Raw genomic sequence first — 25,904 nt, forward strand, 5'->3', positions numbered from 1 at the left:
AAAAAAAAAAGTAACAGATGTTCTTTGTTTTTTAACTGCAAAGAGAAAGGATGGATTTGAGCAGGAATCATTCTTAGAATGCACACACATTCGTGTGCAAGATGAGAGTTTTCCTTAGGCAGGTTTTGAATCAGTACCTTTTACATGAGTGAAGTAAAGCTTCAGAGTTGCTGCAGAGGATCCGAACAGGTTTTGTTGCTTGGAGTACTGCTTGGGGAGTGTTAACTTTTATTTAAAAAAAGAAAAAGAAAAAGAAGGCCAATGAAATAAGACAACTTTACAAGGAGAAATGCTTTATAATTAACTCTTCCATTATGAATGACAGGTTTAAATAATGCCCCTAAAAGCCTCACTTACATCTCACTACCCCAACCTCTGACCTTTCAACTGGAATGTCTGTGGTGCATTGTTAATAGCATTGTGGGCCTATTTGCCGGTTGTCCCTTTCTTTTGTTCATGGGGCGTGTGTGTGTGTGTGTGTGTGTGTGTGTGTGTGTGTGTGTGTGTGTGTGCGTGCGCGCGCGCGCGCGCGCACACACATTTCTGAAATTCACCTTTATTTTTATGGTCTCTGGATTTTGTGTTATGCTTAGAAAGACCTTTCTAGTTTATAAAGATTTTACCCATATTTTCTCTAGTATTTTTATAGATTTCATTCTTTACATTTACATCCCAGATAACAGTGGGTTATATTTTAGTGTAAGAATTAGGACAAAGAGCAAGCTTTATATGTTTCATATGGCTAGCTAGTTGTTTTAATAGCATTCATTAAAAAAATCAACCTTTTCCCCAAGATTTTAAAGTTCACCTTTATATTATACTCAATTTTCACCTCCTTTGAGTCTGTTTCTGGGTGCTGTGCCTTTCCATTCGTCTATTGGTATGTTTCTAAACCAATACCAGAGCTTTGTAATTTTAATTACCACAGCTTTGTAGTATGCTTCAATAATGTGTTAGGTCAAATCCCCCAATCCATCCCCTTTTTTCTTTTTCAAAAGTGCATTTTAATTTTTTTGAGTTAATACATTTCCTAAATGGTTCGACTTAACACTTCGCTTTACTTTACTAACTAGAATGAATTCTTCTTCCTTCTTAAAAAAATATTATCCAGAAAATGAATTTTAGTGCTTTTCATTCTAGCAAAGCAGGACAAAAAGTATGCCCGTTTGGTGAGGATAGTGACTTTTTGTTCTTCAGGGCTTCTGTTAAGAAACAATATGGTCACTGGTGCTTTAGCTCCCTCTAGCAAACACCCCTTGGCCAAATAGAAAAGCTCTTTTGACATTAGAGCACCAAGATCACTGGAATTTTGGCCACATCTGTAAGCGAGATCTAGTCTAAAGCTTAATTACATGGTCTAGGACACATTCCAAGTGAGGTATTATTGCTCTCCCGTTCGGAGCTGCTATGGCCATCTCATTCAAAAAAGAGGCAAGGAAAGTATTTTTAAAAGCAGCTGGAAGAGTTATAAACACTGATTAACCCATTAATGCCTGATTTTTTTAATTCCCATTTTTATATACCTAGATATGTCAAACTTGAATTTAAAAAATCAGACCACACATATACATAGAAACCATTTTCAATTGGATTGGCTGCTAACAGATAGTTATGATTCCTTTTCTAATTTTCCTTTAAATAACAAATGTCTTCAAAAAGTGATCTGTATTTTCTGGCACCACGTCGACTTTGCTTGTTTCTGTCTCTGATTTCCCCAATATTCTCTGGTACATTTGGCTCTAGAAGCAATTTTAGTAAAACTGCTTTCTTACCATCATATATCTTTGTGTTCTAACCAAAACCTCTTCCTCAAGTGTAAGTTTCTTTTATCTTCCTTCTAAATCTGTCTATTGAGATTTTCTTCCCAGGGTTTCCAAACCTGGCTTTTCACTTCTTACTTCTCCTTCTTTTGCTCTATTACTCTGTATTTTCTCCTGTTCTGATCCTTTTTTCACTTCAGTAAGCACCTTTGGGGAATCTTGCTCAACTCATGCTCCCCAATTTGAGAATTACCTATCTGAGCCTGTGCATGCTCTCCCTCTCCCCCTCAAACCCTTTCCTTAGTAGCTGAGAGCATTCATGAAGGCCTATGTAGAAATGGGGTGGAGGGTGAAGACCTACAGAAGAGAATCATAAAGCAAATGGGCAGAGAGAAGACGCGGCGAGAGGCCATGTGACCCCAGAGAGAGGAGATGAGAACTGTTTTATGCCTAATGGTGTCTCAATTCTAGTCCTTTGTGAGGATTTGCTGTGCTTATTCCATGAGATACACTTGTCTCTTCCTAATTAATCTGTCACTTGGGGTTAAGTTAGTTGAAGAGGCTTTTGTTTCTTGCTTTCCCTAAGTGTGAGACAACACTTCTATCCCTGAGACATCATCCTGGGTATTCTCATTTCTCCTACATGAAACCCCAATCAATTGAAGAATTTAAAAAATAATACCACTTCTGAATTCATGACAGCAACTTTGGATCTGTGACCCCTGAATCTATGTCTTTAAATTATTAAGTTTCTTTGTTCTCCAAAGGACGGGGCAACTTACTGAAGTTAAGAGTGTGAGCTCTGGGTCAGAATGCCTAAGTAGCCTGAGACCTCAGGACCTCTCTGTGCTTTGGTTTCCCCATATGTAAAATAAGAATAATTGAAGTACCTGCCTTATAGAGATTTGTGAGACTTGAATGAGGTAAGGCATATAAAGCTCTTAGAACAGGGCTGGTGACATCTCCACCTGCAGTAAGTGTTCTTGTTATTGTTGTTATTTATAGCAATACATTCCTCTTGGTTGTCCTCAAGAATTTAACATGTCCATCTCAGGACTTCTCAACTTCCTTCCAAAGAGAGCACAACTGCATAACTCCCTGGTCCTGTCATTTTGCTTCTCGGGTCTGTTTGACTTCAAAGCCTGCACTTATTTCATTAGACCAGCAGTTCTCAAATCTGATTGCATCTCAGATCCCAATGATCTTGAATCTGAATCTTCCAGAAAGGGACTTGGGAATCTTTAGTTTAAAAAACTGCTCAGTTAATGCTAATGGACATGACCATTGAATCAGAGTTTGAGGAACCACTATGGATTACACTACTTTATGCTCACTAACTTTATCTCTAAAATGGGCACAGTAAATATCTATTTTATATCATTAAGCTAATATATATTGAATCTTTACTGTGTGCCAGGCATTGTGCTAAGGGCTTTCTGTTTATTATCTCACTTAATTCTCACAACAATTCTGTGAAGTAGATAATTGGTTATTCCCATATTACAGATGAGGACACTGAGGTACAAAGTTTAAGTTAGTTGATAAAAATCATTTCAGCTAGCAAGTGTGGAGAGTCAGCATATCAACTGCTGGGGTTAATGTCAAGATTATATTAGATAATGTATTTAAAGCACCTAACACATAGTACGTGCTCCATAAATGTTTTATTTCCTTTCCTTTTATCTATATGATTCTATTCATGACCAGGGAATTTTAGATTGAGGACAATATTGTGATCTTAACAGTGCCCAGAGAATTGAAAATTCAATATTCTGAAAGGTAGACAGTAAATAGGAAGTAGGCACCAGTGGAAGATGGAGGTGTTTAGGATCTCCAACAGAGAGAAACACAAAGGAAAGTATAATTATGTATAGAAGAATAGGTGCATGTGAGGAGAAACAGTAGCTTGGCCACTGAGGCCACAGGATTGTTGTGAAGGTAGGAAAAGTCAGGGTGGTAAACCTTAAAAAAGGAAAACCAAAGTGTGATGATAGAATCACATCATCTCAGAGGGGCAGAGTCCTAAATAGATACCTATTCCAGCCCCTCTCCCACCACATGGTCATCCAATTCTTACTTGGACACTTTCCGTGACAGTAAACTCAACCTATCAAGGCAAAGGAAGCTTTAGTTTTTAGAAAATTCTTCACACTTATTCATTCTAGAGTTTCTATTTACAGGTCCCCTTTCCACCCCTTAGAGCCTTGAAGAATGTCTAATTCCTCTTCTATTTGACAACTCTTCAAATATGTGAAGACAGTTACCTTGTACCCCCTGGGGCAAACCCTTCTGCTTCCTTTAATCTTTCCTCATATAACTTAGTTCCCAGCCTCTTTACATCCTGGTCCCTCTCTCTGTGCATGTAGAAAATTTTTCTTCGCCAAGCCTTAACTGGAGAGAGCCTACTGTCATCCTGATGGTAACTGGTGTGGCATAAAGGTTTTGAAATTAAATAAACCTGGTTTGAATTATGGCATGCCCCCTATTGTGTGACCTTGGGCCAGCTGGTTAAACTAGGAGTTTCAGTTTCCTCATCTGTAAAACAGGGCTGCAGGATTAAGGGAGAAGATGCAGAGAAAGCATTTAGCACAGAATAGATTCTGCACAAATGTTAATTCTTTCTACCCTTCCTTCTGGTCAACATGGATTCAGTAATCAGCATCTTTAGGTTATGGTTAGTTAACCAGTTATTTGTCCAATTACCTATACTAGAATCTAGGCTCATATTTATCTTGTCCACAATATCTTGACAAGTGCATTGCTAAAATCCCACTTACACAGAATGGTCTCCTCATGAAATCAGGGCAGAGACAAAGTTAACAGCAGTATGATTCCACTTACATATAAACTTAGGAAAAGTAATAAGCTGCCAATGAAGTTGGTTGACCTTGAAAACAGTCAAACTCAAAAAGTCAAGCCACAAGCACTATTGGGCAACTGCTCTGTGCCTAGCAATGAGCTGGGGATGGGCACCAGTTTCACAATGCTTAAAATTCAGTGTCTCTGTTCAAGGAACAAGGCTAGAATTCTAGAATCATAGTCTGGGCCACAGAATTGAGTGCAGTGATTTAGTTCCATTTGTTCACTATCCAGTCAACGAACGTTTATGGAGCATTTACTCAGTGCCAGGCTCCTGCCTCCAACCCTCCACTCTACCGCTGTTAGGTACTAAAGGGGCACCGGGTGAGTATAAAAAAAGAATAGTCCTTGTATTCAGGGAATTTGACATCTAGAAGCGTTGGGAGCTCTTTGCACTAAAAGCCCTCTCCTAAGTGCTGAAGATGCAAAAAAAAAAAAAAAAAAAAAAAAAAAAAGGACAGATTCTCTGTCGTATTCAAGTTGTATACTGTTATATTTTCTGTACTTGTTTCTTTCTGTCTCACTCCAGGGACACATTTTTTGCGGTGGAGACCGCGGCCAATGGGACGGTGTCTGCCACACAGTAGGTGGTCAAAGTCTGGCTACTGGAAGGAAATGCAATGGAATCGCTCCGGGCTTCAGTTTCCTCTTTTGAACGAGAATGACGGCTCCAGCGGGACGCCTGGAGGTCAAGAGTAACGAAAAGAACTAAGAACACTTGGATGGAAAAGCCTTCTAGAAATACTGTGTTCGTTCTCTCTTTTGGACTTCAGCAAACCAGGGCGCTTCAGGAAGGGTATAGCGCTCCTTCTCCCTAAAATTGATTTCTTAGATGGAGTTGTGGTAGGGAAGTGAGGAAATACAGCTTTTAGTCAGGGTGCTCCGAGTGAAGGAGGGGAAACAGAGGTGAGATAGGTGAGCCTGATGCAAGCCTGGGACCTAGAGAAGGAGGACATCCTAGGCGACTGCAAGGAGCACGGCGTCTTCTCCCGCAGTGGCCACGGTGAGCTTGAGACCTGAAAGGAAAGGCAGAGGGCAGGGGCGAGGAAATTCAGAGAAAGCGCGCAGATTGGTCCTTTCCTCGGGGCGTGCGCTTCTGTGTGCCAAGCGATTGGTGGCGGGAAAGTAGCAGGTAAACCGGCCCCCTCCGCCTCTCCATTGGCCAGCGGCCTCTCTAGCAGCCACACAACTGGCCAGCAGGACACCGAGCCGCGCGCTGATTGGTCAGAGGGGACCACTGAGTCCGGCTCCATTTGGGCGCTCGGATTGGTTGGCGGAAAGAGGCAGGTATCCGGGCTCCGCGGCTCCTCCATTGGTGGGCGGGGAAGGGGGGTTGGGCACAGCGATTGGTGGGCGGGGGGCCGGGCCTGGGCCGGCGGGGAGCGGATTGGTCGGAAAGTAGGTTAGTGGTGCGACATTTAGGGAAGGCAGAAAGTAGGTCAGGGACGGAGGTGCCTGTTTACCCGCGCCGGACTCACCGCCGCCGCCGCCGCGGGATCGGAGTGGGGGCGCGGGCGCGGGCGCTCTCGGAGAGCCACGGTGAGTGTCGGGATGGCGGTGGACAGCGGCGCGGCCCGGAGCACCCCGTCGGGGGCCGTTAGCAACCTAGCAGGCGCTGCGACCCCGCCGCCGCCCGGGGCGCAGCCCGGCCACCGGGGAACCCTGCCCGACGTGCCCGCTGCCGGCCTTAAAGGGCCCGTGCCCGCTCCCTACCCCCACCCGGGCCGTGGGGAGGCTGCGCCCCTTAAAGGCGCCGCGCCCGTCCGCCCCCATCCTCCCTCGCGGGGGCTGGTGCTGCGGGCTAGGGCGCGCAAAGGTGCCGCAGGCGACCCTAAAGGGACCGGGAAAGTGTCCGCGGGAGTACCCACCTCCCCTCCGCGGGCATCGCTACCTGACGGGGATAGGGAGCAGCTAGCAGCCTCTTAAAGGGACAGCTCCGCTCTTTGGGAGCAATGACCGGCTGAGGGCAAGTCCTAGGATGTATCCCCAGGACCTGCGGGGACCCTCGAGAGGACTATCCTTGACCGCTGCCCTGCAAGGGCGTTGGGCGAGCGATTCCGCTTCTGCCCTTCCTCCTCTCCTTCACTTCCCTTTCGGGAGCCTGCAGGGCTGGGTGGGGGCGGGGAGGGCGTCTCCGTCGGGCTTGGGGAGTCCGAGCCTGCCCTCCCCTTTGGCCCTATCGCGGGGGCTGGCGCAGCAACCCGGGAATCCCCGGCTCGAGATGGGGCCGATCCCAGCCTGCGAACTTTCGGCCGGCCTGCGCCGTCTGGGTCCTGGGCAGCCCCGGGAGCGGCCCCAGTGAGTATGCGAGCAGGTGCCCCACGGCGCGGGGATGTAGCCCGGCGTCCAGGTGTGGGCCCGCCGCAGGCCGGGGAGCCCTGGAGCCCCGCTGAGGGCGCAGCAAGGCTAGCTTGAGCACCAGGTTTGACAGATGTCAGAGAAGAAAAAAGGTTCCCGCTCGCGATTGCCGTGCGTTGACAGCCAAAAGAGCTTTCGTTTGTTCGGAGGAGTGGAAGAATAGAAATGAATGCCGACCTTGTGAGGCGCCGAGTCAGCCGCCCTGAGGGGTCTTGAGAGCCGGCCGCGCGGCACACGCAGGTGCCGGAAGGCAGGCGCAGGGGAAGAAAGAGTTACACCGGACATTGGCATCGGTTGTCAAGTTTGTGCTGGCCGGCGGGGGACCAGGCAAACACCCCTCATACCGCATTCCTTGTCCCCTTTTCCTTCCCCCGCCTCAGCGCCTTCCCGGTTATGTAGCGTTGTTTTGGCATTTTGGCGTTTGCGGTCTCTTCTCCCTCTTACATAGTTGCTCGTCAGCAAAGAAATATTAGCCAAATTTTACCACCCAGCTTCCAGAAATAAGATTCGGTATTTATAAAGAAACATTTCTTGACCGTACCTATGTTTCCAGGATCTACTTTTTTAAAAGATAAATGTCATTTCCCACAACACTTTTCTCGCTATTTGTCCTTCTAACATCTGCTGCTGTTCTCTCCCGTTTAATCTATTTTCATATGATAACTATTATTTTAATTCTTCTGGTCCCATTGATATCAGGATCTGTCAATTTGGTTTGGTGGAGTTTTTAATTAATGTACTGGTTGAATCATGAGCTTAAAATAATCATTGCTGCTCCTGAGCAGTTTTGAATAATCTCATGCTCTCTGTGCTTGCAAGAGAAAAAAAACATCACTGCTGTTAAATTTGATTTCCATATCAATGAAACTCCAAAAATATTTTTTAAAACACATAATTGAATCTTTCAGTCCACGCTCTGTTACTGAGTTCACTTTATTGATAAGTCTTTAAAACAGTTTGTTGAACATATTTAAAAGGCTTTAAAATTTCTTAGGCATGATTTAAAATTGTATCACCTAAAGCCAGATCTGTAGACACCTTTTGGTTTTGAATGTAGATGTAGCCAGTGAATAATGATAATAATAATAATAAGTTAAAACTATAGTTAAATTTATACCTTTTTCCAATCCCTAAATTTAAAACAAGGGGGAGAGAAAGGAGCAGGTGTGATGGAAGAGCACTAGCTTGAAAGTTAAAACATCCTGATTCCAGCCCAGAATTAGGCTTTTGGGGCTTTACCTCTTGAGGCAAGTTGCTAAACCTTTCTGGGTTCTATTAGCCTCAGATGGAAAGTAAGGCAGTGAAAGTAAGGCAGTTGAACAAGGTGATCTCAAAGGTTCCTTCTGCTATAAAGTTCTGTGCATCTCTAAATATTTAATACATTTGAATTCAGGTTGGTATTTACATGTTGGAACCTCCAGAACATCTGAGCTGAAGTCCCATTTTCAGAAGAAACTTAAACAGATCAACAGATGGTGTTTTAAAGAATCCATTTCAAATGATTTATAAAATGATGACTTCTCAGGAGTTTGCTATTTGCAAAAGAGGTTTGCCTACCACAGGGAGGAAAAGGAAGTGACCATACTTTCAGATTTTTCCCTCTACACCAACAATCTCTACCCTATTTATATACCAGATGATGGACAAGCACTGTAGAAAGACTTGGCTATGTTAACAAAACTGCATAAGAATATGTAAACTAAATATTTAATATCTTCCTTTGGTATAAGGGTTGCCTTTCTTCTGTGAGTTTCTATTTATGATTCTGTCATCAACTCTCACTATGGTGGGAGAAAGACAATATTAAAGAAGCAGCTTCTGTCCCTTGCAATGTTACAATTATAGGTATTGATTTTAGTTAGCCTGATGGTAGACACTTGCGAGGAAGTAAAAAACTCCTTTGTGGACCTTGAGGTTTAGTTAGGAGCCCAGAAACACAGGCATGTCACCTTTCTCCCATAGATCTTTCCTCATTGCCACTTTATCACAATACCTGGACTTACCCCCAAACACCACCCTGGCTTTTCTCCTCTCCTTCTCTTGGAACAAGACCTACTCTGACTTAAGCTCCCTCAGTATCTCTTGCTTCCTGCTCAAAATGTCCTGTCTTTTACCCTGTGCCTCCTCCTCTCCTCTCAATTCAGAAAAAGCAAGTGGATATCTCTTCTGTTCCCTCTTCTTGGACCCTCACTTTGGGTGGGAGCCTGGATTCTGGTAGAAGGACCTAGGACTTGGGTTTGGGCTGTATGGCTTTTGACACTCCCCCCGGCCCCACCCCTACCTCCCTCCCCCCGCCCTGACTGCAGGCTCCTTCTCTATGGTGTAGTGACAGTGCCTGCCTCATGGAGTCTGTATGAGAATCAAGGGAGATGATGCATGTAAAATGCTTGGCACACAGGAAGCCCTCCCTTCGTGCCTGCTGTCACTCCCTCCCACCGCTGCCAGGGTCCTGTCACTAGAATATCCTTTGTACCGTTTGTCTTCATCCTCCTTACCAGTCCCAGAAAAACCTTTGTCTTGAGAGGAAGGATGAGAGGGAAAGACACAGACCTGTGATGGGCCTGCCCACAGCAGGCAGCTTTCATATGTCTACACTTGGTGCCCCTGAGTCTGTATGTCTCTCTTTCTTGCCTGGCCGGCAGCCTCTCACAGGACTGTGAATGTTCACCTCTTCCACGCTGTCATCTCTTCCATTCTTAGCCCCCACCCTAATTTATATTTCTTCTCAAAGATTTCCTTCCAAAAACTTTAAGTCTTGAATTCTAGGGGCCCCGCTCTTGGTCCAAAATGGTCGTTTTGGGCCCCTTTGCAGCTTTTACCCTACCTGTCTTTCCCTCCTTCTTGAAATCCCTTCCTTCCTCAGCCTTTGGATTGTGATGCTTTTTTGATTCTCTTCCTGCATACCGTAAAGGTAGGTGTCTGTCCTGACCTCCACTCTTCATATTATTCCCTCACCCGGAGTCCCATTTTTAGTCCTGATCTGTCTCTCCTGCTTCAGCTGCAAGCACTTCCACTATACACATTAACAGCAGCCTATAGCCAGCATTTGTGCCTTGGTGTTACAGGTTGCAAACTACTTGCAAGCACTGTCTCATTTCATCCTCCTAACACCCTGGTACTTGTACCCCCTCACTCCCAAGCTGTCCTGAGAGGCAGTTTGGTTGGGTGGTTAAGAGCATAGACTTTGGAGCCAGAGTTCATATCCTAACTGCTCCTTACTGGCTTTATGACTTGTGGTCAAATTGCTTTGCTCTTTGGTGTCCTCATCTACAAGAGATCACTGTAGTTTCTATCTCAAAGAGTTGTGGTGTGGATTAAATGAGTTAAAACTTTAAAAATACTTGAAGCTATTCATGGCACATAGTAAGCACTCAGTGAATGTTAGATGTCTGTATTGCTGCTCCTTCTTGCCAGTCCATATCCAGCCCACCTGTCTACCAGGCCTTCCTGTGTGCATAGGACTGTCCAGTCAAACTGAAGGGCCATTCCATGCCCCAGCCTCCTCAAATTGAAATCGTACTCTGCTTTAAGACCCAGCTCAAATGCTTGGTCCTCAAGGAGATATTTCTTCATTTTGATTTTCTTCCTCCCCTTGCCTGGAAGCAGTGTGCCCCAGCCATGGATCTAGCTCTAATTCTCTTAGGTACTGCTGTATTCTATATCATATTGGGCTGTCTCTGAGAATGTCTCACCAGCTTGCTCAGGCCAAGCACTTTGTGGGGAGTTCATTTTGGTTTCCCAAAATGACAGGCATAGGGAGCCTTCAGGATATGCTTGTCCAATTCCAATTAACAGTCTGGAGAGAAGAGATGGGAAGGCATAGGCACTCAAGGACTAAGCAGGTGGAGGGAAGGGAGATACACCTGCAGAGAGGTGGGGGCATGAGATGAGGGATGCGACAAGGGCATAAGTGGACATGGTCATGAGTAATAGGTCTACATGGAAGGAGAGCTTGAGTTGGGGACATAACATTTAAGAGATGGAATTGGATAAGCTTTAGTCATCTTTGTTTCAGGGGAATGTTGAGTGCTGGCATATGATTGCAAATGATTTTTACATTAGTACATGCTGTTCTTTTAAATAGTATAAATTCTTGTTTATCCACCCTGGTTAAAGAAGGGGATGGATGCCCTGCTAATTTAATATTCTGGTTAATACTCTACCCGTTGGATTTTGTATATATACTGAGTAAAACATTTACATGTATTTATGCCTTCGACGACTAGTTTGAAATGTGTGACCCGGACAAATTGGTTAGCTTCTTTGAGTCTGATTTACCTCATGTGCAAAATAGGAATAACAATGATGGTAGTAGCAGCTAACATTTATTGAACATTCTCTGTGTCAGTCATCATATGTTTATTCACTTGTTTAACCCTCATAACAACCCCATGAGGTAGGTGTGATGATTATCCTCATTTATCCACAAGTCAGGTGGTTTTATAAACTGCTCAAGGTTACTCATCTGGTAGCGGGTGGGACAGGATTTGTGCACAGGGACTCCAGATTCTGCTTTCTAATCACTGTAGCAGATGCCTCCTGAGAGGAACTATTGGATTAGATCCTGTATGTGAAGCACCCAGCACCATGCCAGGAGCCTACTAGGCCCTCAGTGAATGGTGACCAGTCTTATTTTTGACAGATGTGTTATGCACATCCTTTTAAGCAAGACTAAAATCTTTGGCAGTGGGACACAAGGGCTTGTGAGCATTATTCTTACATCCTATTGTGCATTTCTATCTCTCTTGCTTACTTCTGCCTTTCTGTGGCATTGCTCTTACACAGGCAGGCCTTGCATGTGGCTCAGCCAACTTCTCCCCAAGCAGCTTCTTGTGTGAGATGAACCTCTGAACAGAACTCATTACTCCCTGCCCCCATCATAGCCATCTGCAGAGCTCCTCACTGCGAGGGGACCTTTTCAAAGTCTCTCACCTTCTTCCTCCTCTCTCCCAGCTCCTTACCCTAAAGACAGACATCCACAGCCCGGGTGTATGTGTGTGTGTGTGTGTCTGTGTGTATTTAATGCCAGTTGTTCCCCCAAATAAAATTATATAGTGAGGGAAATATTGTTTTATGTCAAGAACCTGTTACATAAAAATGTGTTATATAATGTTCAAATATATACTGCACAGGGAAGTTAGATGCCACTTTTTTCCCCCAAAGAATAAAAAGATAATAAACATAGGCTGCACTGAATATAATTAATCTTGGATTTGGAAGACGTGCAAAGACAAGCTCTGCCCTCGGAGCTATCGTTCTGAACTTCTGTTATCCTCCTTGAGTGCTCCAACTGTAGGATGTACGGGAAGTTGACCTGAATCTGCCATGGAATGCTATTGTGAGATACTCTGGAAATTGTCTTTTTTTAAAGAGGAAAAAACACCTTGACATCTCGCTTACTTACATCTCTCTCGTGTATAAGCAGAGGGAAGAAGTTCTTTTTGCCCCTCCTAGTTGGACTACCCAGGTCATCTTCTAACCAGTGTTCTGCTCTACGCTCTACTTCCTTCACTTCTTCCCACACGATACGGCCAACTTTGCCTTCCAAGAACAACCCTGTGCCCATCAGCATGTGATTGACGCCCAGTGTCCAGTCCTCCAGGCTCTCCAGAGTCTCACCTTGTTCCTTCTTACCAGCCCTGCTCCTCATCCCCAACCACCATTTCTATCAAAGCCCAGTGCCCGAGGTTTCCTTCTGCTTGTCTCTGCCCTGCCATGCCAGGGGTATCCCGTGCCATACTCTCTCCTGGTATATGTTTTTGCTCAAGTCACTCCCTCGACCTAAGAGGCTCTCTTCTTTGCCCCAGCCTGCCTTGAGTCTCATTTCTTCGGAAGCCTCCCTGATGACATTTGCCCTTTTTGCGTGCCCACACACGCTCTCTCTCTTTTTACTTTTCACTGCCAGCCATTCATTCAGAAGCATTAGTAGTTCACATTTAGCAAATTATAATATCGTATCTAATCAGGATGGTCAGTTCTCTCATTTTTAAATTGTTTCATGAATAATTATCTTGTCCTCACTTCCCACTCTCCAACTCTACTCATTTACTCATTCAGTGAAGTTTATTGGATGCCTATCATGTGCATAGCACCGAAGGCACAGCAGTGAACAAAACAAAATCCTAGTAAGAGGAGGCAGTCAAAAAACAGTTAAACATGTTAACTCCTGGTAGTGATAGATGCTAGGAAAGCAATCAAATAGAATTAAAGAAATAGTAGTAATGAATGATGGGAACGAGGTTGCTTTAGCTGGATTCTCCACGGAGGCCTCTCTGAAGAGGTAACATTTGAGTTCAGCTGCAGGAAGATCTGGGGAAAGTATTCCAGGAAGAGGGAACAACAAGTGCAAAGGCCCTGAGGTTGGAGGTAGCATGATTGTTTTCGAGGAAAGTAAAGGCCAGTGTAACCGGATTATGAGTTCCTTGTTTACAGATGTCTTATCCTTCTCGTAACTCTTAGCCCAGTGCTAGAAAGGCCCTGTAAATACTTGCATACAGAATTGGAACATTTGCCCTTGGTTATATATTGTATAAATACCAGTTTGCTATACTCTGCTCAGAAGGCTTTTAATAAAACATTATATTGTATATACACAAATTAAGAGTTTGTAGGGCTTTCTTATAAATATACTCTTAGTGTGTATCACCAACTATTACTGTTTTATTTATATTTAGTGTAGCGTTTCAGAGCTCCAATTCTGTTTTACATGCACAGTCACCTCAAAAACAGGTTTTGTTCCAAAAGTTCATTTGTAAGGCAGTTGATAGGAATTTAGGATAATTTTTTTAATAGAAAAAAATGAACTAAATGGTGGTTTAGTTCCTAGGCAAGCCCACAAAAGCCATTTAGTGCTGACTATAGCTGAAACCATACTGTTTAGTACTGAAGCATTACCAGAATTAATTAAGCCTTCTGAAGCTGAACCCCCTCATCTGTAAAGCATTATAGGTCATTTACTTTTTGCATTAATTTACCTTTGTCACGTCTCCTACTATTTTTCCAGTCTGTCAAAAAGTTTTATAAAAGGGATTTTTACCTTTGTGCCTTTATGGTTTTATTTCATGTGTTATAAATGAGACAGTGGTGTGGGGAGTGGGAAAAACCCTGGACTGGGAGCTGGGAGATGCCCAGGCTCTAGTCTTGGCTGAGCCTCTGTCTTGCTGCATAACTTTAAGTTGCCCCCATTCAACTTTGATTTTGCAGGTCCTTCTTGGCTATAAAATCTTGTTTCTTACTGTGACAGGAAAACACACGTTTCATTTTTGAGCCTGCCTTCAGATGGCTACTTCCAATTTCTTTTTGACGAAGTAGATGGCATACAAATAATGAGGAGCTCAGAAAGTTTCCATGTATGGTGCTTAACAGTTACGCATTCAATATGAACCTTGATTTTGATCTGCTATCTTTCTTGATGAGTTGAAAGAAATTTTGTCCTAGAACTTTTGGTCCAGATAAGATTCCTGTGTTCTTGGCCAACTTATCTTCCATATAATTATGTAAATCATTTTTTTTTTCTTTTTAACTCTTAGGGATAAAAATGGGGACTATGGTTTGTTGCTTATGAAATATACTTATAAATGCCCTTAGGGAATGGAATGAGTTTGCAAGAGAGAGCAGAGCTGAAAGAGTGTGGGATCAAAACAATTTTAAATGTTAAATGCAAAGCTATTTTCAGTAAGCTGCTGGAATAGGAAAAAAAAAAAAATTTTAAGGCTTTAGACTATAGAAGAGATTTCTGCTCCAAAGGAGAAAAGAACCTCCGGTTTTTCAGCGGTGAAAACTACTGATCCTTTAACTAACTACCGTCTCTCCCTTTCTCCTTTCCCACCTCTGAGTTTTGTTTTTGGCATCATGTGCCAAATTTGCTATTTGAGAAGTTTGATATTTAAATGACGTTAGTGGCAGAGCTTAAGCAAGACTTAGGGTGTTAGGGACTTAGAGTTCAAATGATTTAGCGTACAGAATGTTATGTTGTGAACATCCCCAGTACATTCTAGAGTGAGGGAAGCCTCATTGGGAGTAACAGCACTTTAAGCACTGCCTCTGTTTGGTCAGTACATTCTATCTATCTATCTATCTATCTATCTATCTATCTATCTATCTATCTATCTATTTATCTTGCTTGAAGGCATAGCAAAGAGTTCGTGCAAAAAGTTGTTGCTCTGTAGATTACACTTTGAAGCCAGAAGGTGACATTATACCTAGCTTTCCTCCTTAGATGCCGGAATATGAGCAGGAATTCTGTCTGTTTTGTTTTCTGCTGTATCCTCAGCAACTAAGACAGTGTCTGTGCAAAGTAGTCCCTCAATAAATAGTTGCTGAATGAATGAATTCATCTTGGGAACACCTCAACTCTCTTTCCTTCTGTAATAGTACAGGCTCATGAACTTGGTCTTGCAAGGGACTTTGGAGTTTAGGTCACCATTTCCTTTTGGCATCTGTGTTTTTCTTATTCTTCAGGTTGGCCATATGTCAGTATATTTTAACTGATGATCGGGAATTAGCCAGCAGTGGTTGTCCCTGCCCTGCTGATGTTCATCTTTATGTTATCTTTAATTGGCTTCAAAGTACAGCAAATCAATAGCTGAACGACATCAACTTAAAGAAAAACTTGTTATGTGTTTGTTTGGGCATAGTACTACACATTTATTTACTCGGTCAGTATACATCTGAAGGATCGTATATCAGTCACCATGCTAGACCCAGAGAAAGAGCAGAAATAGTTGTTGTGGCCAAAGAGCCTGCAGTTTCATCTACTGGTGGAAGATAATCCAAGGCCATGTATGATGCCAATAAAGTGGTCTAAATTATAAGTGCTGCAGAAATTTAGAGGCCGGAGAGAGCTTTGCAGGTTGTCATGGTAGGGAGGAGGTTTCATGGAAATGATCAGGTTTAATCCAGGCCTTTAAGGATGGGTAGGATTTAAATTCACAGACCAGGATAGCACAGGCGTTTCCAGGGAGTGGATGGGTGGCAACGTAGCACAACTGAAAGCACAGAGGTAGGAATGATCAGTTCATATTCATGGACATAGACTTGCCTAGAATGGAGGGTTCTTAAATAATGGTAGGAAGTTAAGTTTGGAAGATCATTCAAGGCCTAAACCTGAAGCATGTCATTTCAGATGATAATAATTCTAATATAGTTCTTATGATGTTCTTAGCATTTCACATGTATTATTGCATTTAATTCCTACAGAACCCCATGAAGTGGGTCTTATTATTAGCCTCATTTTAGAGATGAGGAATCTGAGGCACAGAGTGATCCAATAACCTGCCTAAGTCACATAGCTGATAAGCAGTAGATTCAGGCTTAAAAAACAGGCCCGGAGGTTCTTGATCAGTGGACCCTGCTGTCTCCTAGTATCCTCCAGATACAGGATTTGGGTTTGGTTGGGGCTTTTTGAGTCATGCACTGAAAATAGACAAGGCTCTATTTAACCCACTCCATTTCGTAGATGAAGAAACAGTGAGGTTAAGTTGCAAGTCAACGTTTACTTAGTGAGGTAGAGCCTGGCAGGCAGTGGAGAACCACTAAATTTGTTTTATTATGATTACTATGATAGTGACGTGAAATAATTCTCCCTGCAGCCTTAGTCCAGTATAAGTGTTCCAGCACTAACTGCAGCAGGGACCTGATAGGAGGCTGCTAGCTGAATCCAGACAGAGGGTGAGAGGAAGCCAGAACCGGGAAGTAATTGTCAATTATGTTAATCGGCATGGCTGTTTTCAGTCACCCTTTAGATTTCTAGAGTGCGGGGAACATCTGCCTGTGTGAACGGCTTTCAAGTATGTGAATCTGCACTGTACTGTGACCATGGAACCTTAGTTAATGAATTCTTCAGAAGCAGAGCACCATTAATGAAAGTCAAATGTTTAAAAACAAATACTCACATTTTCTGCAATGAGCGCCGGATTGGGGGCTAGATAACCTATATTCTAAGGTGCTTCCATTACTTAAGCAACAGATAGCCTTAGCAATCACTTAATGTCTCCAACTGGCTTATTCCTTGTCTGTGGGACAGGTATAACGATTCTTGCCCAGCCCCTTACTGTGTGGTTCTGAAGCAGGAGTGAGATAAGGAAAGGTTTTGAAAGCTATAAATTTGCTCCCTGGTTGTAGGGAGCAGCTCCTAGGTTTTAACAGTGAAGGTGTGCTGGCCTTACAGGGATAGCCTGGAGGGTGCAGAAGGAAGTTCCCTGCCTCCGGGGCATGTTTAGGGATGTGGCGCTGTCCATCAAGTGGGTGCTGATAGACCTCGCTTTGCTGGGTAGGGCCATATTTTAAAGGTGATGGTATATTTCAGCCTTACAGATGGGGAACCACTGCCTGGGCCTGGATGGAAAAGTTTGACATAGATATCTAAGTTAATCTATTCTCTGCATAGACCTGTTAGGGTTATAATGGGCAGCTGTGAACCAGAAAAACAAGTGTCAGAGTATAGCCAGCTGACCAGTTGAGCATTCTTGGATGCTTCACCTATCCTGGGGCATTAGGCAGAAATCCAGAAGAACCTTGATTAGCCTTTGGAATTAGTGGGCGAGCCAGTATGCTGGCCAGCTACTACCCGGTTACAAAGCCTGTAGCAAACTCTTGACATTGAAGGATTGAAAATTTGCCAAATCTTAATTTTTGTTAGTATTGCATGATGTATCTATCATCATCGTCATTGTCATTATTATTATTATTAATTATTAATAGCACTACTTAACCTTTGAATATTTACCATCTGCCAAGAACTGTGTTAAGTGCTTACATGCCTTTCCCCATTTAATCCTCACCATAGCCCTGTGGGGTGGGCACCATTAGTCCCACTTTCTAGTTAGGCAGACTGAGACCTAGAAATACCTCAGAGAACTCACAGAGAGTGGAAAAACTGTTATTCAAACCAAGGACAGTCTCAGTCTGAAGCGTCCACTCTTAACAGCTGTAACCTTCTTCTTCCCTTTCCTGGCCCCCTGAAATGTTTCCTGTCTCTGGTTTTGAGGTTTCTGACAGCACTGTGGGTCTTTGGAAGGCATTTTTGGTCGACAGACATGTTGCCACATAGTGGTTTCAGCTCACTGTGGCTCTCCCTTCTTCACAGCCATGGCTGACATCTAGCAGCTCTCGCTGGCTGCTCTGTGGCTCATCAGCAAATGGATGCCAGTGATGAATGCAGCAGATTGACTAACTCTTGCTGGCTAATACACGTGGGGAGTTTTAAAGAGAGGGAAAGAAGACAGCAAAAGAAATTGCTCTGGGTTGGTTTTTCAAAAAAATGTGGCTGGAAAACTTGTAGTCTGCTCAGTTTTCATGTTGATGCTCATGAAAATCTCCCCACAAAAGCTTTTCCAAATGTCATGATCCTGGTAACACACCATTTACCTCTGTGTATGATTTACAAAGCAGTTTTTACTGCATGGTCTTGTTTAGTCTTCACAACAACCCCCTGAAAAGAGATATTATAAGGACAAGTCGTACGGGCTGGGAAGTACCTAGAGAGCTACTGTTCAGGCTCCCAAAGCTAGTCGGTGGCAGAGCCAGGACTTAAACCCTGCTTTTCTGATTTAACTTCAACTCTCTTCCTCTTTGCTTTATCGAAAGTGTTCTTAAATGTTCTGATTTACTGTATTTAGAAGTCAGCAGGCACTTTAAGTGAAATATTTTGTGCTACACAGTTACTGAATCAGAATAAATAAAAGTCACATGACTGGTTGTTGTGTTGGGTTTAATTGCTTTGCACCTACTTTGTATGGTTCAAAATATACATAGATCCTTTGTGGTATGTTATTGAATCAGCAGTTCTAGCTTTAAAAGTTCCATGGCTTTAATAGATGATAAAACATGGAGTTTATATTATTCCTTTAAAAACTTGACCATGGAGTTCTTGGTTAGGAACACAAGCTCTTATTATCACATTGTTTCCATGGAGAAATTAGCCTTGGCTCACATTATTCCAGCTCTCAGTGCCTTTTCTAGGAATGGAGTGCACTGCTGTCAGAGGACTGGTCATGCTTATTACGTAGCACTCTCTTCCCTCCTGTTACTGCAGAAAGCTGATTTGTTTTTCTGGGCCCTCTCAGTTTTTCCTGTGACCTGAACATAAATTGTCTTTGAGGTCCTAGTTTCATTTTTTAAAAAGTTTTCCATGAAATAAGCCTGAATGGAACACTTTCTTATGTAGTTTTGAACATCCCCTTTACAGTATTTCATTGGCGACAAGGGGCTATGCTAAGAAATATTGGACTGGTCTCGCTCAAGCTTCTTTTATTAGTTGCGACACAGTAAAGTTCCTGTATTAAAGAGATCCATAGACACAAAGGCCGAAACCAGGTAGAAGCTCATTTCTCTCTCATGTGCTAGTCTAGAGTAGATAGTGGTCTAGGGCTTCTATCTTTAATAAGTGGCTTCCACTTGGTGGTTGAAAGTGGAAGCTTTGGTTTTTACTCTTTGCCAGGGGAAGGTATCAAGGGGCACGCATGCAGTCATTTTAAGGGCTAGGCCTGCAAATAGCATCCCAGTGGCCAGAACTTAGTCATATGGCTACATTTAGCTGCAAAAGAGGCTGGGAGATATCTTTAGTTGAGAGGCCATGCATCCAGCAAAACCTCTGTTTTTAAAGGGTGAAGAAGAGATACAACATTGGGGGAAGTTAGCAGTCTGGTATATCATGGTACCAATGGGAGAGAGTAAATAAAATTTGAAGCTGGTGCCAGAATAGCTGGAAAGATATCTGAGTCCAGGGTCAGAATCTGAGTCCAGGCAGGCACACAGAAATCAGGGCATATGCAGCCATCTAGAGGCCAGGGCAGCTCATTGCTCAGAAACTAGGCAGCCAGGTAGAACCCAGGTGCTGGAAGGAATATGAATAATCCAGAAGACTTTAGTTGTTAGAGGAAATTCATCAGTGTGAGTGATATAATAGAAAGAGCACTGGTTTAGGAGTCAGAGACCTTCGTTTGAGTCCAGCCCTTCCACTTCATCACCTGGAGCAAAATATTCCAATGAATATCTGCTTTATCATCTAAAATATGGGAATAATGGTGATGGCCTTTCCTGTCTTCTCAGCTTAATATGAAGATAATGTGTGGGGAAGTGGTATGCAATCTGCAGCCTCATGGACATGGGCATAGCATCTGTGTTATTCACCTTTATGACACTAGCACCCAGCCCAATGTCTGGCATGGACATTTCTCGAAGTGTGAAATATTATGAGAGGTAGGGAAAGTGCATTGAAATGTGAAATATTATGAGAGATGGGGAAAATGCATTGTGCTAAGGCCTGACTAAAGCCTTGGGGCTACATGTAAAACCAGGTACCCCACCAGGATGCTGGCAGATATCAGAGCAGCTCCTAACCAGGCTAGCATGTGACACATATATGTCCTTGGCAAGGCCATTTGCTTACTCCACTATTTAGGTAACAGAATACAACAAAACTGGAGATAGGACTTTTATTTGGATGTCATGGTCCATGAATGTGAACTGATCATTTTAAAATGGTTTGGTCCACCTGCACATTGGAAGATGAAACCTTCCCAAGGCCACCAAAACTTGATTTCTTGCTTCAAAATAATCAGATGCAGTTATAAAATTCTTCTGTTGATTTGGAAAAAAATGTGTGGCTTGTTCATAACAGTAACTATTTGTTGGAAATATGAGATAGGTAAGAGGATACAAAGATGAGCTTAATGTTTCTGTCTTTTGGGCAATTTCTAATCTAGCGATAGAGATTTTTTTCTTTTGCTGGGAAAACCAGGGTTCAGTAGAATAATCAATTATTTTTTACTTCAAGAAGGCTTTCTTTGATTCATTTTGTTACTTAATTTGTTAATTCACTGAAGGTGCACTTCTTTCTTAGAACTCAGTGAAGTATTTTTAAATGGACTTCACTGGAAAAAAAGCAGGAATTGAAATTATATTCACAGTATGCACTTTACTCTGTTAAAAACTCTTATGCATGGAAGGAGGGAAGTGCACCAGAATGTTAACAGTGGTTCTCATCTCGTGCAATTAGAGATCATTTTTATTCTCATGTCCTCTGTGGTTTCCTATTTTTCAATAACAAGCATGTATTACTCATATACTCATCAAAGTTCAGTTAAAAATTAGTCCCACAAATTAATACTCTTCAGCCAAATCAAGAATCTTTATTTTTGGCAACTCGGCCTGGGCTATAAACCCTCATGTTAACTCAGATCTATGTAGACGACTTTCTGACTGAGGCATTAAGGAACTTGTTATAAAGAGGATGTTTTCCTTTTGGAAAGCAACATAGAAAGCTAAGGGTTTACAATGTGTTAGGAAAGATATCTTGAGCAACTCTCCTCCTAGAATTTGACTAGCCTTTATACAGTCATTTAAGAAAATGACTTTTTCAGGTTTCCCACTCACTATGTGACTGTTTTATCCTTTATCTTGTACTCCTGTGTCCCTCAGGTACCCTGGACTCTGTTATCCTGGAGCGGGTGACCCTGTCCTTTATTCTCCCATGCCCTTTCCATTTCTAATTTTCTTAGTTCACATCCCCTCCATCTGCTTATGACTTGGTAGATTTGTTTGTGGCTTCATCCCACCATTTTTATAGACTGGAGAGAGCTAATTGTTGTTCTTTTTCCTGTAGCAGCTTCTCCTTGCTCCTTGTCATTGCACAGGTGGAGGGCCTGAGCAGTGCTCCTGAGATGCAGTGAAGAGATGGGGTCAGGCCGGCAAGGAAGGGGCAAGGGCACTGAGCTGGCTGAGAACCTTGGGGAAGGTATTGGGCAGGACAAGATCAGGCATGGCTCTTGGAGATAACTGCTTGGCGTTTGAAGCCAGGCTGTCCCTGAGCTATGTATTCCTCTGTTGACATCCTGCAATGTGGTAGCCACTGTTCTAGATACTGGCTGGGGGCACAGTGATAAGCAAGGCAGACCTGGCTTCTGCTCTCATGGTTATAATAACAGATTGTAAAAATGGCCCCAGAGGTGGTTACATGTGCCCATTTGTAATGGGGCATGAGGGCCATAGTGGGCATGATTCCAAGGCCTGACTCCTTGTATGTTCGTAGCGCTTTCTGTTTTGGAGGGATGAAATTATGGAGACCTCTTGGTAAAGCTGAGCTGCTTCTCCCATTCAGTCAGCCTGGGCCCAGCCAGGGCCTACAGGAGGAGAAAGCAAAAGCTAAGGCGGCATGAGTTCAAGGCTGGCTCTCTTGGTCACTCCACCTGCCTGTCTCTAGACTGCCACAGGTATATGTCCATCTTTTCTGAAGAGTGATGAGCCAATTTGCACATAGCAGTCCATGTTCGTGCGTGCTGCAGCGTTGTCTGAAGGCAAGCTCGTGTTTTCTCCCTTGTTTTTGACTTTTAATGAAGACCAGACTGTCAATGTCCCTCCAGTGGGATATTGGGCTGTTACCTGCAGGAAACTAGTTTTAATTAAGTTCTTGCTGCCTCTTCATCAGCCAGCCACCCCCGAACCTTTTCTTGAAGGCTCAGAGTCTGGCCTTTGCATGTATTTAGCATATTTTTCTATGCTATTGCTCTTTCTGAAACTCCTGATGACCAGCTCTCATAGGATCTTTCTGCATCACTGCTTGGCTTTTGACTACCCAGAAAAGCCTGGAGTTGGGCAAAAGTAAGCAATTTTTCTGAGCATCCTTGTTGAGTCTTCTCTTGTTATACTTCTCTATCAGATCTAGGACTTGGCCATCTGTCCTGTTCTTTGTGTCCTTGGGCAAGTTACCAGATCTCTCTTGAGTTTCAGTCTCCTTATCTATGACAGAGTGATCATTGAACCTGCCTCAGGAGATTGTGAGAATAATCCAGTATATAGTTGAGTGTGACTATTGCAGTAGCCTCTGAAGCAATCTCCTGCTTCCAAACTTGCCCTGCTACCACTTACTCTCTGCCCAGTTAGCTAGTGAAGCAGGGGTGGGGTCAGATCAGGTCATGCCTCTGGCTTAGAACCCTCTAGACAGTAGCTTCCTGTCTTACTCAGAGGAAAAGCCAAATCCTTAACATGGTCCACAAGCCTTCCTGGTGTACTTCTCTGATCTCCTCTCCCACCCCAGCCTCTGGTGTATAGTTGAGCACACTGGGTTCTGCATAACTCATTGTTGTTCATGTGAATGGTGCCCCCCTGAGTTATGCAGTGCACAACTCATGCAGCTGTATGCACTGATCCTGCCTGTCCCTATCTCGTTCCACTTCCGGCTACATCAGAATTCTTGTTGTTCTTCAAATATGTCAGGCATGCTTCCTGTTCAAGCTCTTTCCACCGGACTGCCCCTCTGCCACAAATGCTCTCCCCCCGGATATCTGTATGGCTTGTTCACTTACCTTCTTCAGCTCCTTTCTGAAATGTCACCCGATTTAAAGTTTTACCACCCAGCCCACTGCCCCCCCAGATGTTCCCTATTTCCCTTTTCTGCTTTATTTTTCCTCCTAGCACTTATCACCATCTAACATATTCTACAGTTTACTTATTTATTTGGTTTATTGCCTATTTTTTCTCAATAGAAGATATACTATGAGGGCAGAGACTAGTGTTTGTTTTGTTCTCTGCTCTATCCCTAGTGCCTAAAACAGTGCCAGACAAATAGTAGGGGCTCAATAATGAATGGAATGAGTTTTCAATAAAGCAAGTGAAGTGTTTGGTACAGTGCTTAGCACATAGTGAGCACAACCCAATAAATGCTGGTTGCCACTATTTCTATTGTTATTGATTACCCTTTGGACCAGCTCGCTCCCACTTAGCTTTCTCTGAGCCCTTGCTCAGCCCCTTCTTGGGTTGAATTGAATCACGACACCTCTACTCCTTGCTGTTCTTCCCTCTGTGCCTTTTCTTTCTGTGTGGCATTTATCATGCCACGTTAGTGGAGCTTATCTTACTCCTTTCCCTGTTTGAGTCCAAATTTTTGCAGGGCAAAGACTGGCTTGTTCAGATTTGTGTCTTACGTGCCCTGTGCCCACCAGTTGGCATGTAGTAGGAGCTCAGGAAGTGGTCACTGCAGGCGGCCAGGACAGGTGGGAAGAGTTCTTGAATCCATCAGGACCCCTACCATTGGTCTTGGCTCCAGCATCACTGCCTAATGTTCGCATTCCTTCTCTCCCAAGGAGGCTCAAGGGAGAGTTTGACAACCACTTAAATGATGGAATCACTAATGTTATATTTAGAGCAAATATGCTACATTTAGAGGACCTCCTGTGCATACTTCTTTGGATGATTACATATGGGTGACCTACTCATTCTGCATCTGAGAGTTTGGCCCTTTGACTGCTCAGGCCTCCAGGGGTTGGGGTCATTCAGTGGAGACAGTGTGAGCAACACCGGTGTGTTTGGAGGAGGACTGGTAGAATGAGAGAAAGCTTGAGCTGGCTCTTATGGGATTGTGGGGGGTGGGGCGAAGCATGGCTTCTGGAGGTGACGTAAGGACAGGGGAGCATCCCCTGTCCACTCTTGGGAGAGGGGTGAGTGCTTTGTGTAGCATGATTCGGTAGATGATTTGGGCCATATGAGAGAGGACCTTAAATGCCAAGGCAATGAGTTCGGCTTCTTGTATTTGGCAGGGGGTGTCCTGAGTGGGGATTCTGATGGGGTAGGGTAGGAATCAAGGGGAGCAGGAGTTATGAAGAGGAACTTTGGAGTCATTTTTCTTCTGTCCAGAGACGGAGTTTTCTTGTGGGACCCACAGGTGGCACAGTAGTGCCATAGGCCATGTCATTGGGGACCAGCGTTGGCAACCACAGGGCATCTGAGCTTCAGCTGAACTAACAAAGTGCAGGAGTTTGGCATGGACTGGGGTACAGGAGGGGGCTTTTGTTCTTTGGGGGCAACTGTTGGTGTCCTGGCATCCCTGGGATTTTCCTGTGCGGCTCTGATTTGGCTCACTTATCCATAAGCCACTGTTGGGTCCCTGCACTCTGTCCTGGGCCAGGTGGTCCAACTCAGCAGTCAGTCTTGTACCAGGTTGCTCTACAGAAGAGCTTCAAACCCAGAGACAGGCAAACTCTTATAAGTGTCAGCTCGGCCAGTAACTCTCTGTGTGGCCTTGGCCAAGATGCTTGTTCTCTTGGGGGTTCACTTTCCTTATCTACCAGATTAGCAGCAAACAAGCTAAATCCCTGTGTTCTAGACTAGAGCCCTTTAAACTCCTCCTGCCGTGGGTCAGGATTAGCCTCGGAGGCTTGGAAGGGACTGAGCTTTCCGGTGGTGATCCGGAAAGGACTGGGCTTGACACAGAATGTCGTGTGGGTTTTGAAAATTGTTTACTCACCCAGGGATTGATACATTCTGCAAACCTAGAGAGGTTTCTCTTCCCATTCCCCTTGCCTGCTTTGGGGTGGAGTTCCTGAAATGACCTTGGCTTGGTAGAGCCTCTCCTGTCTCCCATACTACACTCCTGTGTCCGGCCCCTGCTCCACGCGAAGAGTTTTCATCTTCTTGTGGCTAAAGCCATCCTCTCTGCCCCTTTTTACTGAGATTTCTTCTTAGCTTTCCTCTAACTTTCCCTGCAGCTGACTTCAAACCCTGGGCCTAATCTATTCAGCTGGGGCAACCTTGATAGCACAAACACGTAACCCTACACATTTGCACCCCTGTTACTCTTAAGATTATGTCCTTTTTCCATGTGGCTCCCTAGTTTTTATTATGCTCATTTAAGATGGCTGCATAATATTCTATCAAGGGAATGTCTTCAATAAGCCATGAGCTTGTAATGGGGCATTTAGATTGCTTCTAATTTTTACTCTTTCAGCTAATGCTGCATTAAGCCATCTTTGTGTATTACAGAATCATTTTATTAGGTTGGCATTTATCTAGCTAATGGCAATGGCCCAAGATTAGATAGAGAATCAGAATTCCTTTTTTCAAGAAGAATGTCATGAGGATATATTAAGATTTAAATATATCTTTAAATGCCAGGAACGTCTTTGTCGTGTTTTCCATGAATGAGAAGCAAGG

General features: G+C 43.7%; 1 protein-coding gene across 4 annotated transcripts in view; it reads left to right on the plus strand.

The window, feature by feature from the left end:
- The first annotated feature begins 6,010 nt into the window (after positions 1 to 6,010).
- ARNTL (aryl hydrocarbon receptor nuclear translocator like) overlaps positions 6,011 to 25,904 on the plus strand; it is a 104,174-nt gene continuing 84,280 nt past the window's right edge. For 3 of the 4 annotated variants that reach the window (XM_011374161.2, XM_011374164.2, XM_011374166.2), the window contains exon 1: positions 6,012 to 6,158. The gene's annotated coding sequence lies outside the window, so the exon portion shown is untranslated. Of the gene's footprint in view, positions 6,159 to 25,904 lie in introns of all 4 variants that reach the window. The other variant, XM_011374165.2, reaches the window with a different exon arrangement.

The sequence above is a fragment of the Pteropus vampyrus genome, unplaced genomic scaffold, assembly GCF_000151845.1.
Source record: "Pteropus vampyrus isolate Shadow unplaced genomic scaffold, Pvam_2.0 Scaffold240, whole genome shotgun sequence".
Taxonomy (NCBI): domain Eukaryota; kingdom Metazoa; phylum Chordata; class Mammalia; order Chiroptera; family Pteropodidae; genus Pteropus; species Pteropus vampyrus.